Source organism: Hordeum vulgare, chromosome 2H (genome assembly GCF_904849725.1).
Source record: "Hordeum vulgare subsp. vulgare chromosome 2H, MorexV3_pseudomolecules_assembly, whole genome shotgun sequence".
Lineage (NCBI taxonomy): Eukaryota > Viridiplantae > Streptophyta > Magnoliopsida > Poales > Poaceae > Hordeum > Hordeum vulgare.
This window is the reverse complement of record NC_058519.1, coordinates 62,260,484-62,276,643: the sequence shown is the minus strand read 5'-3', so window position 1 is coordinate 62,276,643 and position 16,160 is coordinate 62,260,484.

Sequence of the window (16,160 nt, the reverse complement as noted above, 5' to 3'; positions counted from 1 at the left end):
AAGAGATTTAAAAAGTATTTTAAAGGGTGGGGCTCAAATAATTTTGGGCAAGCCAGGAAGAGAAGAAAGTGGTTGAGGGAGGAGTTAGGGCACATTGAAGAGTTGCAAGAGACTGATACTTTGAGTTCTAAGCTTTATTGCAAAAAAGTGGTGATGCTAGTAGAATTAAATAGCTTGCTGATGGAAGAGGAGGTAGCTTGGTTACAGAAGTCACATGATAATTGGTTACTTAAAGGTGATAGTAACACTGAATATTTCCATAGGATGGTGAATGGGAGGAGAAGGAGGAATACTATCATTTCACTTAGCTGTGGGGATGTGGTAATAGAAGGGAATAAGAACATGCTTAAACATGCCACTGATTTTTATAAAGATTTATTTGGCCCTGCTCCTGGAAACCTATGTAAGATAGATGGGAATATGTGGGATGATAAAGAGAAGTTGGGAGATATTGAGAATTTTTTCTTACTTAGGCCTTTTTCGGACACGGAAGTTAAAAATGCTTTGTTCTCGATGAAACATAACAAGGCCCCTGGACGTGATAATATTCTGATTGAATTTTTCCAATCCTGCTGGGATATTGTTAAGAAAGATGTGATGTTACTTTTTGACTGGTTTCACGAGAATAATCTTGATATGGAAAGACTTAACTATGGTATAATAACACTGTTGCCTAAAGTAGCTGGAGCTGACAAAATGCAACAGTTCAGACCTATATGCTTGCTAAGATGTATCTACAAATTGATTATCAAGGTGTTGACTATCAGATTAGAACCCCATGTAGACATCTTGTTTAGTCGACGTCAGAGTGCCTTTATCAAAAATAGAGATATTATGGATGGGATCATGTCATTGCATGAGATTTTGCATCATACATATGCACATAAGAAAAAAGGGATTGTGCTTAAACTTGATTTTGAAAAAGCATATGATAAGGTTAACTGGGAATTCCTGTTGGATTGCCATAGTAAAAGAAACTTTGACCCACGTTGGATTGATTGGATTCGGAGAATTCTGGTAGGTGGTACCGTTAGTGTGAAGTTAAATGATGAGGTGGGGGAATATTTCCGGAGTGCTAAAGGAGTGAGACAGGGTGATCCCTTGTCTCCTTTCCTCTTTAATTTGGCTGCTGATTGTCTTACAAAGATGGTCCTGAAAGCACAGGAGAATGGCCTGTTTACTGGGTTAGCGGCGGATTTAGTGGAAAATGGGGTGGCAATACTTCAATACGCTGATGATACTATTCTATGCTTTGATGACAATGTTAGTAATGCTTTGAATATCAAACTGCTGCTTTATCTGTTTGAGATTATGTCTGGTTTGAAAATCAATTTTTTGAAGAGCGAGATTTTCTCAGTTAGTGCTGATTATGATACTATGAGAAATTATGCTGATATGTTCAATTATGAGATTGGGTCTTTTCCTATTAAGTACCTAGGTATGCCTGTTAGTTATGCTGGGCTTAAATGCAGTGATTGACTTTTCGTGGATGACAAATTTATTAGTCTGGGGAATCTTGGATTAGTGAATCTCTATCCAGTGGGGGTAGACTTATTAAAGTTAATGCGGTGTTATCTCATATTCCCTCATACTATATGTACATGGCTCTGATAAAAAAACTACACTTGAGAAATGGGACAAACCTAGAAGAAAAAAAATTGGCACCGCAAAGGAAGAAAAGGGTATCATATGGTGAAATGGACCCGTGTTTGTAGATCTAAAGCAAAGGGGGTCTGGGGGTTAAAGATTTAAGGAAGTAGAATATCAGCTTGCTAGCTAAATGGTGGTGGAAGCTGGAGAAAAAGAAGGGATTATGGCAGGATATAGTGAAAGCTAAGTACCTTAGAAGAACATCTGTAGCTAAGGTTAAACAGAAAGCTACTGATTCTCCCTGTTGGAAAAATATTTTGAAAGTTAAGAGCATTACATGGCTGGCAGAGGGGTGGTGCTTAAAAAAGGTAACATTGCTAGTTGACTAGATGATTTGGGTGAGAATATGCTTCTTAAAGACAGATATCCTGATCTTTTTGAAATTTGCTTAGATAAGGAGTGTACTGTTGATAAGCTGGAGAGTATGAATCATCTAACTTCTTTTAGGAGAAGGTTATCTCCAGTTATGCTCCAGAAATGGGATGAAATGAAGCAATATGTGTTGGATAAAATTTGTGCAGACAAAGATGATGAGGTTTACTGGAAGTTAGATAATTCCAGAGAATATTCCACTAAATCTATGTATAGATGGTTAGCGAGAAACCTTGCGGGGGCCCAGAAATCCAGAGAATATTCCACTAAATTTGTGCAGACTAAGATTCCTTTGAAGATTCAAATCTTCCTGTGGCAGTTATTTCAAAACTCCATTCTTACTAGAGATAATATGAGAAAACGCCAGTGGCAGGGGGACCCTAAATGTTCTTTTTGTGATGAACTTGAATCGGCGCAGCATCTGTTCTTTGGGTGCTCGGTGGCCAAGATTGTTTGGAGAACGGTTGGTGCTGTTTTTGGTACCAGTTATATTCCGAAAACGATTTGGCAGGTTTACTCTTGGTTGTATGCTTTTTTGCCGGGCTTATGCGAGATTTATACTGTTGGCTTAGCTACAGTTTGCTGGTCTATTTGGTTGGCTCGGGATCGGGCTACCTTTGAAAAGAAGTGGATTAAAACTCCTTTTGAAATTGCTTTCACAACGTGTGCGTTTATTGAATACTGGGCAGGTATGCAAAAGCCGGCGATGACGGAGACTGTCAAGAAGGGGGCTCAGTTGCTGAAAGAGAGCGCAGCCCAAATGTTGCTGCTATGTGGACCACCAAGGCCAGAATCGAACGAGCAAGCTGATGAGGAAGAAGCCTGGGACGAGTGGTAAGTGCAGGAAGAAGGTGTTTGATCCCCTTGGCGATGAACCTTGCTGGTTGCAGTGCAGATTGCTTGGTACCATGATGGTGATTAGATCTTTGTCAGTTTGTGAAACTTTCGTTTTATCTTGTGCTCTTTTGTGAGCCTGGTCCGGTTATGGTTGTTGGGACTCCTCGTAGCGGTGCTGATCCATGGTAGTATAACTTTTGATCTTTTTGCGTAGTTTCGGATGATATCAGGATTTCGCCCCGCAGTTTGTGTCCCTGATGATAGGCATGAACGGTGGGTTTCGTGATATTGTCCCGAAAGCATTTTTTTCCTTTCCCACTCTTTCTGGTTCTGGTTTCAAAAACATTATATTTCCGTTATGAAAGTAATGGAAAGTGGAGAAAGCCCGGTTCTAAAAAAACTAAGAGCCCACCACTAAGTATAAGTAGTACTAGCATGGTAAAAAAATGGGAATCGTTTCTACGCGGCGCGCCGGCCGAACCGACGCGCCGGTAGTCCCTCGCGCACGCAGGCCCATGCATCTTTTTTTTCACCCGCCCGCCCCGCTGGCAGATGCTTGCAGCATTTTTTCGTCACATTTGCTGCAACCGTGTATTTTTTTGATACAAACGTTTTCCATGCAAAAAAAATTCTCGTGTAAATTTGTTACATTTATCCAGTAAAAAGCTGCATATACGTTTGGTTGCAACTCCAGTTCGTCGGATTTTTCGTTACAATCGATGTTTTTTTACTTTTGCTACAACCGTGTTAATTTTTGCTACAACCGACATCATGTTTTGTTGCAACCGTTCACTAAAAAAGTTGCATACACGTCACGTAAATATTTACTACAACCGGCGTTTGACTTTTTCTACCACGCACCCTCAGCTTCGTTTTTTTGCTTTGATCACCTAGATATTTTTTTCCTACAATTTTTGTTTTTGTTGCAACCGTTGAAAAAATTGTTGCATCACATCGAAATTTTGCTGCATAGGGTGGAAAAATGTTGCATGCGGATCTAACGGTGCGGACGACGCGGGGTTGGTGGATCCTGCGGCTCGCGTGCGGCCGGCCGAACGCAGATCACTCCCTAAAAAAATCGGTTTACTCGAACACCACAAATATTGAAATATCTGCTTCCTACGTACTGTAGATCGTGATTGGCCATTAACTGAACACACCACAGAGTACAGGGTATCTATCTCATAGAATCACGAACTGAACTGATGCATGTGTACGATGCGCCTCTAGGATTGTCAGAGCCCGGTGCTCCGACGGCACTCGGCCTCGGGCCCGGAGATAGAAGCGATTAATCAGAGGCGAGAAGGTGAGCGTGCACCTGTCAGATTAGAAAGGCTTCAAATCTGGGACGCGACTTCCACGCGGCCGAGCGTTTCGTATCCCTTCCGGAGAGGCTGGTGGCCCGCCGCGCCCGGCTCATCGGCGCCGCCGTCGCCAAAATCGGCGAGAATGAGGCAGCCGTGAGTGGTGGCAATTTTTTTTCCTGCTACGGGGAACGGCCGTTCGTGTGTGTATGGAGCTGCTCGCTTGTGGTGGCCGTTTGGGCCCCTTTGCGCGCGCATAAGCCCAATGATGTGGCCCATTATAAATACCGTCGGTTCGAACGGTTGGCCGCGGATTCGGTGGATGCGAGATCAAATACTTATGTATGTAAACATATTTTAAAGTATAAATTCATTTATTTTATTTTATATATAGTTTTTTATTAAAATCGTTAAAAAATATTTAAAAACCGAAAGAGTAGTTAGCTAGCCTTTCTTCGAGAGCATTTTAGTGGGCCCCTCTCATGTGTCGCCATTTAATGCGTTCTAAATCGCTGGTACGTGTCGCGTTCTGGGTGTTTCTATTTTTTTATTTTTTTGCATCAATTTTCGGCTTTATACTTTTATTTTATTTTTGTGTTTTCACTAGTCTTTCTTAGATTTTTACGAAAAAAAAATCTATTTTATTGCGTGAAAAACAAGTTCTTGGGTTTTTTTTACGAGAGACGCGATTTTGCTTTCATGATGGACATGATTTTACCTTCGCGAGAGACACATTCGTGCATCTCGGAAAGGAAAAAAACGCGGTTTTTTGTCCACGAGAGACATGGTTTGCTTCCACGAGAGGCATGGTTTTGTCTTCGTGAGAGACGTGACCGTGCCTCTCGAAAAAGAAAAAGCGTGTTTTCTATTTTTTCAATCGCGAGAGGCACGGTTTTTTTGTCCGGTTTTTTTCGTAAAAAAAATCATCAAAATCTATTAACATGGGATCTAGTTTTGAAGATCTCGACGCGAGAAATCCAGCAGTGAAAACGGTTCGAGATTTGGACGCACGGTTTAGAAGATAAAATATTTTTAAAATACAGATATATGAAAATAAGGAATACTTTTAGGTTGTGACAAATGACACACATGCAATACATCACTTGTCTTAACCTGGGGAGGTGAGAGTGGTCTTCGAAAAGTATACTCCTGGTTTCGGATGGATACTTGAAAGGATCGATATGGTTGACTAGAAGGTGGGTGAATAGGCAACTACCAATTTTTAGCTTTTCTTAAAGTTAGGGTTAGCAACATAAAGGTTCTCTAAAATAATAACTAGGTGAGCAACCTATATGATGCTACCAACTATAACCGCTAAAGCAAGTAAGAAATACTCTACAACAATAACATACACAATGTAAAGGTAAGAGATAACCACAAGTGGAACCGATGAAGACGAGGATGTGTTACCGAAGTTACTTCCCTTCGACAGGAAATACATCTCCGTTGGAACGGTGTGGAGGCACAATGCTCCCCAATAAGCCGCTAGGGCCACCTAAGGATGGCAATGGGTAGGGTATGGGCAGGATAGAGCAATACCATACCCATACCCGTATAGTTAATGGGTATAAATTTTTACCCGTACCTATACCCATGGGTATAAAACTTTACCCATACCCATACCCAATGATCACCTGTACCCATTGGGTACTGAGCGGGTAGAACAAATAGTACACAAGTTGTTCACAATTTTACACTCACTGATGGCACATTTGACACAAAATTGAATTAATTTGGCTCGATAAGTGGTAGATGAGTACATGACCATGAGAAAAATTGAGAAATCACAACATACTCATAAGTTAATAGGAGTAGATGAGTCACATGACAAATTAATGAGTAATTGGCGATAACATAACATTAGTTCACAAATGGGTAGGGTATGGGTATACCCACGGGTACAAGGCTATACCCGTACCCTACCCATGATTTAACAGGTAGGGTATGGGTACTACCCATGGATATAAAAGTGTGCCCATACCCTGCCCATGCAGGTACGGTACCCCGTGGGTACCCGTACCCGTGGGTAAAATTGTCATCCTTAGGGCCACCGTATTCTCCTCACGGCCTCACACAATGCAAGGTGTCGTGATTCCACTATAGGTGCCCTTGAAGGCGACGACCGAACCTTTACAAACAAGGTTGGGGCTATCTCCACACAAAGCTTGGAGGCTCCCAATGAGACCACGGAGCTTCACAATAATGGAATGTGGCTCCGAGGTGACCTCAACCGTCTAGGGTGCTCAAACACCCAAGAGTAACAAGATCTGCAAGGGATTAGTGGGGGAATCAATTTTCTCTTGGTGGAAGTGTAGATCTTGGCCTTCTCAACCAATCCCTAGGAAATCAACAAGTTTGATTGGCTAGGGAGAGAGATCGGGCACATATGAGCTTAGGGAGCAACAATGGAGTCTTGGAGGGTCAAATGTGGGGTTTGTGAGGTAGGAGAACCCTTTATATAGTGGGGGAACAAGTCCAACCGTTACCCCCACTGTCAGCACGCCCCTGGCGATACTACCGCTTGGGAGAAACGGTACTACCATTGTCCCTGGCGGTACTACCGCGAGGAGGAAGCGGTACTACCGCAAGCCCCAGCGGTACTACCGCCAGGACTGAGCGGTACTACCGCTAGGCTGACACAAAGCCACGGTAGTAGAAATACTACTACCAAGCCTACCACCGCTGGAAAAGTATTTGCAAGAATTTCGACGAAGTACAACCGCTCAGAGAGGGAGGTACTACCATCCCCTAGTGGTACTACCGCTCGACTGTAGCGGTACTACCGCTCAGCTAGCGGTGCTACCGCTCAGCGTGAGCGGTACTACCGCTGGACCCTTTGCAAATGTTGCAGAAGACCTAGTGGGAGCTCCATTGACGCAAAGAGAAAGTGGTGGAAAGAAAATGTGCGCGTGAGAGAGTTGATTCCACCCAAACATTTCCAACGCGGGCCCCCTCTTAATAGTACGAATTTCCTACTACTCAACACTACCAAAGAGAACCGTAGGAAACACTGTGCCCCAACAAGATCGAGGGGCGACGAATCATCTTGTGCCCTATGATGTATTATCGGAAATGCTCAATGCACACGTTTAGTCCGCAGAGGTGTTGTCATCAATCACCAAAACTACTTAGAACAAAATATTCCCTAACGATCTCCCCCTTTTTGGTGGATTGATGACAACACCGGATTTGCACAAACACATAATAATAAAAACATAGACATGTGAGCATAAAGATAAAGGCACAAGATAAATGATCTCACATGCTAAGTATAGAGAGAGACTTTAGAGATAATATAAGGATAACATATGTGTCACACCATATGACGAAGAGTTTTCACACACATAATAAGATATCCAACAGCCTTAAACCAACCAAGTTCAGAAAAGAAAGACTCAAACACGAACGAAAAACCAAAGGCAAATCTCTAACACTCGCTTCCCCTTTAGCATCAGTACACCAAAAAGGCAGAGAGAATGCGAACGCAGGTGGTGGCTCATTCATCCTCATCCTCAGCAGACACATCCGTAGCGTCCTCATTGTCCTCATCATCATCCTGCTGCTCCTCGTGATCAGACCCTGTTCCATCTTCTTCGCCAGACACCTCCTGATCAGTCCCATCCCACTGGTAGTCTCTAGCCCGCATCCAGGCAGCCTCTGGAGTGATGACATCCTCAGAACCACTAGAGACGTGCACATCAAGCGTCCTCAGCAGACGCTTATTCCGCTGACGGTTCTCCTTTTGAGCCACATAAGTTTGATATTGTCCTTTTGCCTGCATGCAAAACAAGGTCCTCATCTGGTTCTGCAGGGACCCCATCTGTGCCTTCAGCTTCTTGGCCCAAGATGGCTCAGCAGAAGAACGGGTCTGTGAAGCAGGGCTGCCCTTAGTCCTAGCAACATCAGTCTCCTCCTCAGCCTCCATGTGAGCAGTAGAACGTGAAGTGGAGGTGTTGGACCACTTCTCTTTCTGGCGCAGTTTGATGGGATCATGGCTGACGAGCTCTATGGGTGCAGGAAAGGCCCTGTCAGGGAAGGTCTGAGTCCATTTAGTCTTGATATAGTAGTACAAGTAAGGCCCATAGATGGGGACCCTACGGTTGTATATGACCATCTGAAGCTCGCAAAACATCACATTTGCCACATCGAGTTGCCCATTGAGCACTTCCAGTCCTTCCTGACACATCAGGAGCATGTCCACCAGATAGGAGTGAACTTCGTCTTTGTTACTGATACGTCCATTTTGCATCATGTTTTCATGTTGATATTTATCGCTTCTTGGGCTGTTATTTCACTTTACGGTACAATTCTTATGCCTTTTCTCTCTTATTTTGCAACGTTTACATAAAGAAGGAGAATGCCGGCAACTGGAATTCTGGCCTGAAAGTGGAGCAAAGTTGAGATACCTATTCTGCGCAACTCCAAATGCCGTAAAAATCAACGAGGATTTTTTTCCTGATTTATCAAAAATACTGGGCCGAAGAAGTGCCAGAGGGGCACCAGGGGTGCCCACAAGCCTGCACAGCGCGACCAGGCCCCAGGCCGCGCCATGAGGGCTTGTGGGCAGCCTGCTGGCCCACTTGCCCCCCTCTTTTGCTATATGAAGGGTTTCGTCCAGGAAAAAGTTAAGGAGGAGCTTTTTTGTGGATTCGCCGCCGCCACAAGGCGGAACTTGAGCAGAACCAATCTATAGCTCCGGCAGGACGATCCTGTCGGAGAAACTTCCCTCCCGGAGGCGGAAATCGTCATCATCGTCATCACCAACACTCCTTTCATCGGAGGGGACTCGTCACCATCAACATCTTCATCAGTACCATCTCATCTCCAAACCCTAGTTTATCACTTGTAACCAATCTCCGTCTCTTGATTTCGATTGGTACTTGTAAGGTTGCTAGTAGTGTTGATTACTCTTTGTAGTTGATGCTAGTTGGATTATTTGGTGGAAGAGTTTATGTTCAGATCTTTGATGCTACTCATTACCCGTGAAACTTTTTTTAAAATCCGTGAAATTTTTTGAAAATCGATTTTTTTTAAATCAGTGAACTTTTTAAAAAATCGATGAACATAATTTAAAATTCATGAACTTTTTTAAAAATCAGTGAAATGTTTTAAAAATTGATGAACTTTTTTTTCCAAAATTGATGATTTCTTTTTCGAATCCTGTGAACTTTTTAAAATTCGATAATCATATTTCAAAAGTAGCTGAACATTTTTACATAGTTATTTAACTTTTTTCACAAATCTAAACTTTTTGAAATACTGTGAACTTTTTTAATTTTTTAATGACCAATGTATTTTACATGGGCCGGCCCACAAGGAGGAGCGCTGCAGGCGTCAATTCCTTTAACCGGCGCTGAAGGCGCCATATAGGAGTTCCCATCCGTGTGCGTGTATGGAGCTGCTCGCTTGTGGTGGCCGTTTGGGCCCCTTTGCGCGCGCATAAGCCCAATGACGTGGCCCATTATAAATACCGTCGGTTCGAACGCTCGGCCTCGGCCGACCGCGTATTCGGTGGATGCGAGAGCAAATACTTATGTATATAAACATATTTTAAAGTATTAATTCATTTATTTTATTTTGTATATAGTTATTTATTGAAACTATTAAAAGAATATTCAAAAACCGAAAGAGTAGTTAGCTAGCGTTTCTTCGGGAGCTCCCTAGTGGGCCCTTCTCATATGTCGCCATTTATAATTTTTTTTTTCGCATCAGTTTTCGGCTTTATAAATTGGTTTTTTGTTTTCTGAGTTTTCATCAGTCTTTCTAAGATTTTTGTTGAAAAAACAATCTATTTTATTGCGCAAAAAGCAAGTTGTTTAGGTTTTCTGTGAGAGACGCGATTTTGCTTTCGTGAGAGGCACGATTTTGCCTTCGCGAGAGACGTGTTCGTGCATCTCGGAAAGGGAAAAACGCGGTTTTTTGCCCACGAGAGACACGGTTTGCTCCCGCGAGAGGCATGGTTTTGTCTTCGTGAGAGACACGAACGTGTCTCTCGAAAAGGAAACGTGTCTCTCGAAAAAGAAAAACGCGTTTTCTATTTTTTTCTATCGCGAGAGGCATGGTTTTTTTGTCCGGTTTTTTTCGTGAAAAAAATTCGTCAAAATCTATTAACATGGGATCTAGTTTTGAAGATCTGAACGCAAGAAATTTAATAGTGAAAACGATTCGAGATTTGGATGCACAGTTTAGATGATAAAATATTTTTAAAATACGGTTCTATTAAAATAAAAAAAAACTTTCAGGTTGTGACAAATGACGCACATGCAATTCATCACTTGTCTTAACTTGGGGAGGTGAGAGTGATCTTCAAAAAGTATACTCCTGATTTCGGATGGATAGTCTCCCGTGTTCCACGAGACGAGGCTTCACTTAAGTGCTGGAGCAGCTTCGCACGACAGACCGGCCCACTTCATGAGTTAAAGCAGTGCCAGGCAAACTGGTTTTGAAAATCTTCTAGAAGATTTATTAAATCAGTTTCTTTCTTTTTTTTCTCTTTTGCTGGTTTTCCGATTTTTTTTTATTTTCTTTTATTCTGGTACAATTTCTTATTATTTTTTTATTTTTCATCTTTTTTCCTTTTATTTTCATCCTTTTTTTGGAAAAAGTTTGAAATTTAATATTTTCTTCATAATTTCAGAAAAATCAATGTTTTTAAAGTTTGTTCAAATTCAAAAAAAAATCAACATACATTACATAAGTGTTTAATGTATAGTATGTATTTAAAATGTTTAGTATGTTCAGTATGTATTTAAAAATTGTACAGCATATGTTATAAAAATGTTTAATGTGCATTGTAAAAATTGCACAGCATATGTTATAAAAAGGTTTAATGTGCATTGTAAAAATTGTTCATCTTTTTGGAATTTCGGAATATTTCTTCACCTTATCAATGTTTGCTCACGTTAAAAAATTAATGTATTACCATTTTTTTGAAATTCGAAATTTGTTCAATATACATTACATAAATTTTCAAAGTATGTTTAGAAAAATAGAGTAGTTTAGAAAAATCTTCAGTATGAGTTTACAAAATGTTTATCATACATTATAAAATTGTTCAAAATATATTTTAAAACATTTAGTGTATTTTGTAAAAATGTTCAGTATGTTTTTGAAAATAGTTCAGACTAGATTATAATTTTTTTAATGTATATTGTAAAATTGTTCATCTTTTGGAATTTCAAATTTTTGTTCAGATTTTATATAATTGTTCATGCTTGAACAGTTTTTTTCGAATTTCAGAAAGGGCTCATTTTCTTGGAATTTTGATTTTTTCTTCGTCTTTCCAATAAAAATTCAAACTTCCAAAATTCTTCATGGTTTTAAAAAGTACACGGGTTTGTCAAATTTTGTTCAGATTTTTCTTGAATTGTATGAAAAATTCAAAAGATGTTAGATACTTTAAACAGTCGCGCTGCATTCAATCTACTAGATTGGTTTGGTTGTACAAATGACGATCGGGACGTCATGAGTTGGATCACTCGATGGGAAAATCCTATTTCACGCTCTTTGCGTCAAATAGGCGGGGAAACTCATCGCAAAAAAAAAAGGCGGGGAAACGCACAGAAGGAGCCAGCCCGCGACGGGTTTGGGCTGGTCCATTAGCAATCCCGGTTTTGGAAATTCTGATCGGCTTTTTTGGTTTTCTGAACGTTTTAGAAGATTCCCTTAACCTGTTTTTTCATTTTTTTTCACTCTTTTTTCTTTCTTCTTTGCTGTTTCTTTATTTTCTGTTTTTGTTTTAAAATGTTTTGGATCTTCAAAAAATGTTTGGAATTTGTAAAAATGTTCCAGAATTTTAAAAATATGTTGGAATTTGAAAAATCTTCTGGAATTTGAAAAAATATTCTGAAAATTGAAAAAATGTTTTGGAATTTGAAAAATGTTCCTCAATTTGGAAAAATGTCCCATATTTTTTAAAATTGTTCCATAAGTTGAAAAAGGGTTTCGGAATTTAAAACAACGTTCTGAATAGTCAAAAAACCTTCTGGAATTTCGAAAAAGTTCCAGAATTTGAAAAGGTGTTATGGAATTTGAAAAAAAATCCGCAATTTGAAAAATGTACCTGAATTTGAGAAAATATTCCAGATTTTCAAATAAATGTTCCGGAATTTGAAAAAATGATTCGAAATTTTACAAAAAATTCTGGAAATTTTACCAAAATATTTCAGCTTTTTCACCAAAACGTTCCGTAATTTGAAAATTATTCCGGTTTTTGAAAATATATTCTGGAATTTTAGAAAATAATCGCAAATTTTAAAAAATGTTCACAATTAAATAATTTTGGTCACAATTTGAATTTTATTCATGTTTCAAAAAAAAATTTGAAAAAATGTTTTATGGTTTCAAAATTTGTTCATGTTTCAAATTTTGTTCACAATTTGAAAAATTGTTCATGGTTTCAAAATATTTTTCCAGATTCAAAAATGTTCACGGTTTTTATAATTTTGTTTGTGAATTTGAAATTTGTTCATATTTCAAAATTGTTAAAAATTCAAAATATGTTTTCTATTTCAAAAAATGTTTTGAGTTTTCAAATATATTCTTCAAATCCTAAAAATGTTTTGCTTCAAATTAGAAAAGAAAATGAAAATAGAAAGGAAAAAAGAACCCAAAAAAATAAGCAGAAAAGAAAAGAAGGAACAAAAATAAATAAGAAATAAAAAACTGGGCCGACCCAGTCAGCGACCCGTGTGCGTCCGCTCGGTAGTTGGCCGCAACGAGCGGCGCATAGGAGGTCCCCACTCGATGGGGAGGTTCTTTTTTATGATTTTTTACGCGTTCTAGTCCCGAACTTCAAACGGGTCGACCCATCTACACCTTCCTTCAACGAAAGCTTTCGTTTTTAACGCTAACGAGCGTCAGACATGAGCTCTTTCACACCCTCGTCGTCGGTGGGCGCCTTTTTTGTTGGTTTGGATGAGAAAATTCACCGAGGTCCGTCCCTTGATTTCTTCAAAAGCCTTGGTGAAAGCAAACGGTAACGATGGTGAGGTCAGTACTGAGTTCTTTGAATAAAAAGTTCATTCACAATAATTTGTTTCTTTTGCTTTCATTGACCATTAAGAGATGGACAGGAGTACACATAGTGAAGGGAAAATTCCATTGCCTACATTTAATCCACATCTCATCATTGCCGCAACCAACAAGGTTTAGCTCCGAAGGAAGTGGTATGCTCATCGTTCCCTCCTTTATGTTGCTTTTGGCACGATAGGGCATTTTTCCGACACGGTGGAGCTACGTCCTTTGGTTGCATGTTCTTGTTTTGTTTTCCAATTCCATGTGCATTGATGCGAGTTGTTCTCTCTATCTGCTGACCTCTATCCGTTGTCGGTGCACCTCTTTGTCTCGGCCACTCATTTTTGTGATGTATCTTCTTGTATCGCAATATGGTTTTCTGTAGTCATGGTGACACCGAGATGAGTCGGGTTGTCATAATGGTGGGTGCACCAAGGTGATGCTCACCACAACGGTGCAACCTTGTGGCTCTCGCTAGTTGTCGTGTTCATCCATGTTTCCGTCCCTGTCTTGGCCTCTCCTCTTCATCGTGTTACCTCCCCGTAACAGTGGGTCGGGATGTCCATGACTTTTGCAATGACCGTGAATGTGGCACGTCCTCATACACTAACAGTCATGGTTGTGTGTAGACTATGGCCTTATAGGTGCCACATCGGTGGTTTTATGCTGGTGGCGATGTGTGCCATGGCATCTGCAAAAAGCAGTCATGTTTGTGTTGATAATAGAAATATCCTTTTTTTTTCGAACCGGGCTTTCTCCCCTTTCCATTACTTTCATAACGGAAATACAATGTTTATGAGACTAGGACCAGAAAAGAGAGGGAAAGGGAAAAAAGCGAGTTCGGAGCAATATCAGGAAACCCGCCATTCACGCCTGTCATCAGGAACATGAACTGCGGGACGAAAACCTGATATCACCCAAAACTACACTACAAGGAATACAAGTATCAGTACCACAACCATGTACCCCACAACATCTATCACCAGACCAGGCTCACCGAAAAAAGCACAAAGACCAAACTGAAAAAGTTTACGCCCAACAGAACATAAAACCTCGAGCACCACCATGAACAACAGGCCACCATCACTGCAAATCAACATCACCATTCATCCCAGATTTCTTCATCCTCAGCCTGCTCGTTTGCTTCTGCCCTAGGCGGTTCACATAGACGCAGCATTTGAGCTGCGCTCTTCTTGAACAGCTGGGCTCCCTTCTTGACATTATCTGCCATCTCCTGTTTCTGCATACGTGCCCAGTAATCCATAAATGCACTTGTTGTAAAAGCAATCTCAAAAGGAGTTTTGATCAATTTCTTCTCAAAGGTAGCCCTATTCCGAGCCAACCAAATGGACCAACAAACTGCAGCTAAGCCAATAGTGTATATTTCGCAAAGGCCTGGCAAAAAAGCATACAACCAAGAAAAGACCTGCCAGATTGTTTTCGGAATATAACTAGTACCAACAACAACACCTACTGTTCTCCACACAATCCTGGCCACAGAACATCCAAAGAAAAGATGCTGTGCCGACTCAAGTTCATTACAAAAAGAACATTTGGGATCTCCCTGCCACTGTCTTTTTTTCATATTATCTCTAGTAAGAATGGAATTTTGGAAAAGCTGCCACAGGAAAATTTGGATTTTCAAAGGAATTTTAGCCCCCCAAATCCACTTATAATGTGCCCCCGCAAGATTTCTCTCCAGCCATCTATACATAGACTTAGTAGAATACTCTCTGGAGTTATCCAACCTCCAGTAAACCTCATCGTTTTGATCTGCACAAATTTTATCCAACACCCATTGCTTCATATCTTCCCATTTTCGAAGCATAGCTGGAGATAACCTCCTCCTAAAGGAAGTAAGATGATTCATACTTTCTAATTTATCTATAGTACAATCCTTATCTAAGCAAATCTCAAAAAGATCAGGATATTTATCTTTCAGCAGAAAATTCTCACCCAGATCATCTAGCCAAAGACTAGCAATGTTACCTTTCTTAAGCACCACCCCTCTACCAGCCATATAATATTCTTTAACTTTCAGAATATTTTTCCAACAAGGGGAATCAGAAGCTTTCTGTTTAACTTTAGCTACAGATGTCCTTTTGAGGTACTTAGCTTTCACAATATCTTGCCATAATCCTTCCTTCTTCTCCAACTTCCACCACCATTTAGCTAACAAGCTAATATTCTGCTTCCTCAGATCTTTAACCCCCAGGCCCCCCTTTGCTTTAGACCTACAAACACGGGTCCATTTCACCATATTATAACCTCTTCTCCCTTTGCGATGCCAAAAGAATTTTCTTCTCGGCTTGTCCCATTTTTCCACTGTAGATTTTTTAAGCAACGCCATGGACATATAATATGAGGGGATGTGAGACAGTACCGCATTAACCTTAATAAGTCTACCCCCACTGGATAAAGATTCACTAATCCAGGATTCCCCATGACTAATGAATTTGTCATCAACAAAAAGCTAGTCACTGCATTTAAGCCCAGCATAACTGACAGGCATACCTAAGTATTTAATAGGAAAAGCCCCAATCTCACAATTGAACATATCAACATAGTTTCTCATAATATCATCATCAGCACCAGCCGAGAAAATCTCACTCTTCACAAAATTAATCTTCAAACCAGACATAATCTCAAAGAGATAAAGCAACACTTTAATATTCAAGGCGTTCTTAATATTGTCTTCAAAACACAGGATAGTATCATCTGCGTACTGGAGGATAGCCACACCGTTTTCCACTAAGTCCGCTGCTAACCCAGTAAACAGGCCATTCTCCTATGCTTTCAGGACCATCTTAGTAAGACAATCAAGAGCAATATTAAAAAGGAAAGGTGATAAGGGATCCCCTTGTCTCACTCCCTTAGCACTTTGGAAATATTCTCCCACCTCATCATTTAGTTTCACACTGACAGTACCACCGACCAGAATTCTTCTGATCCACTCAATCCAGCGTGAGTCAAAATTTCTTT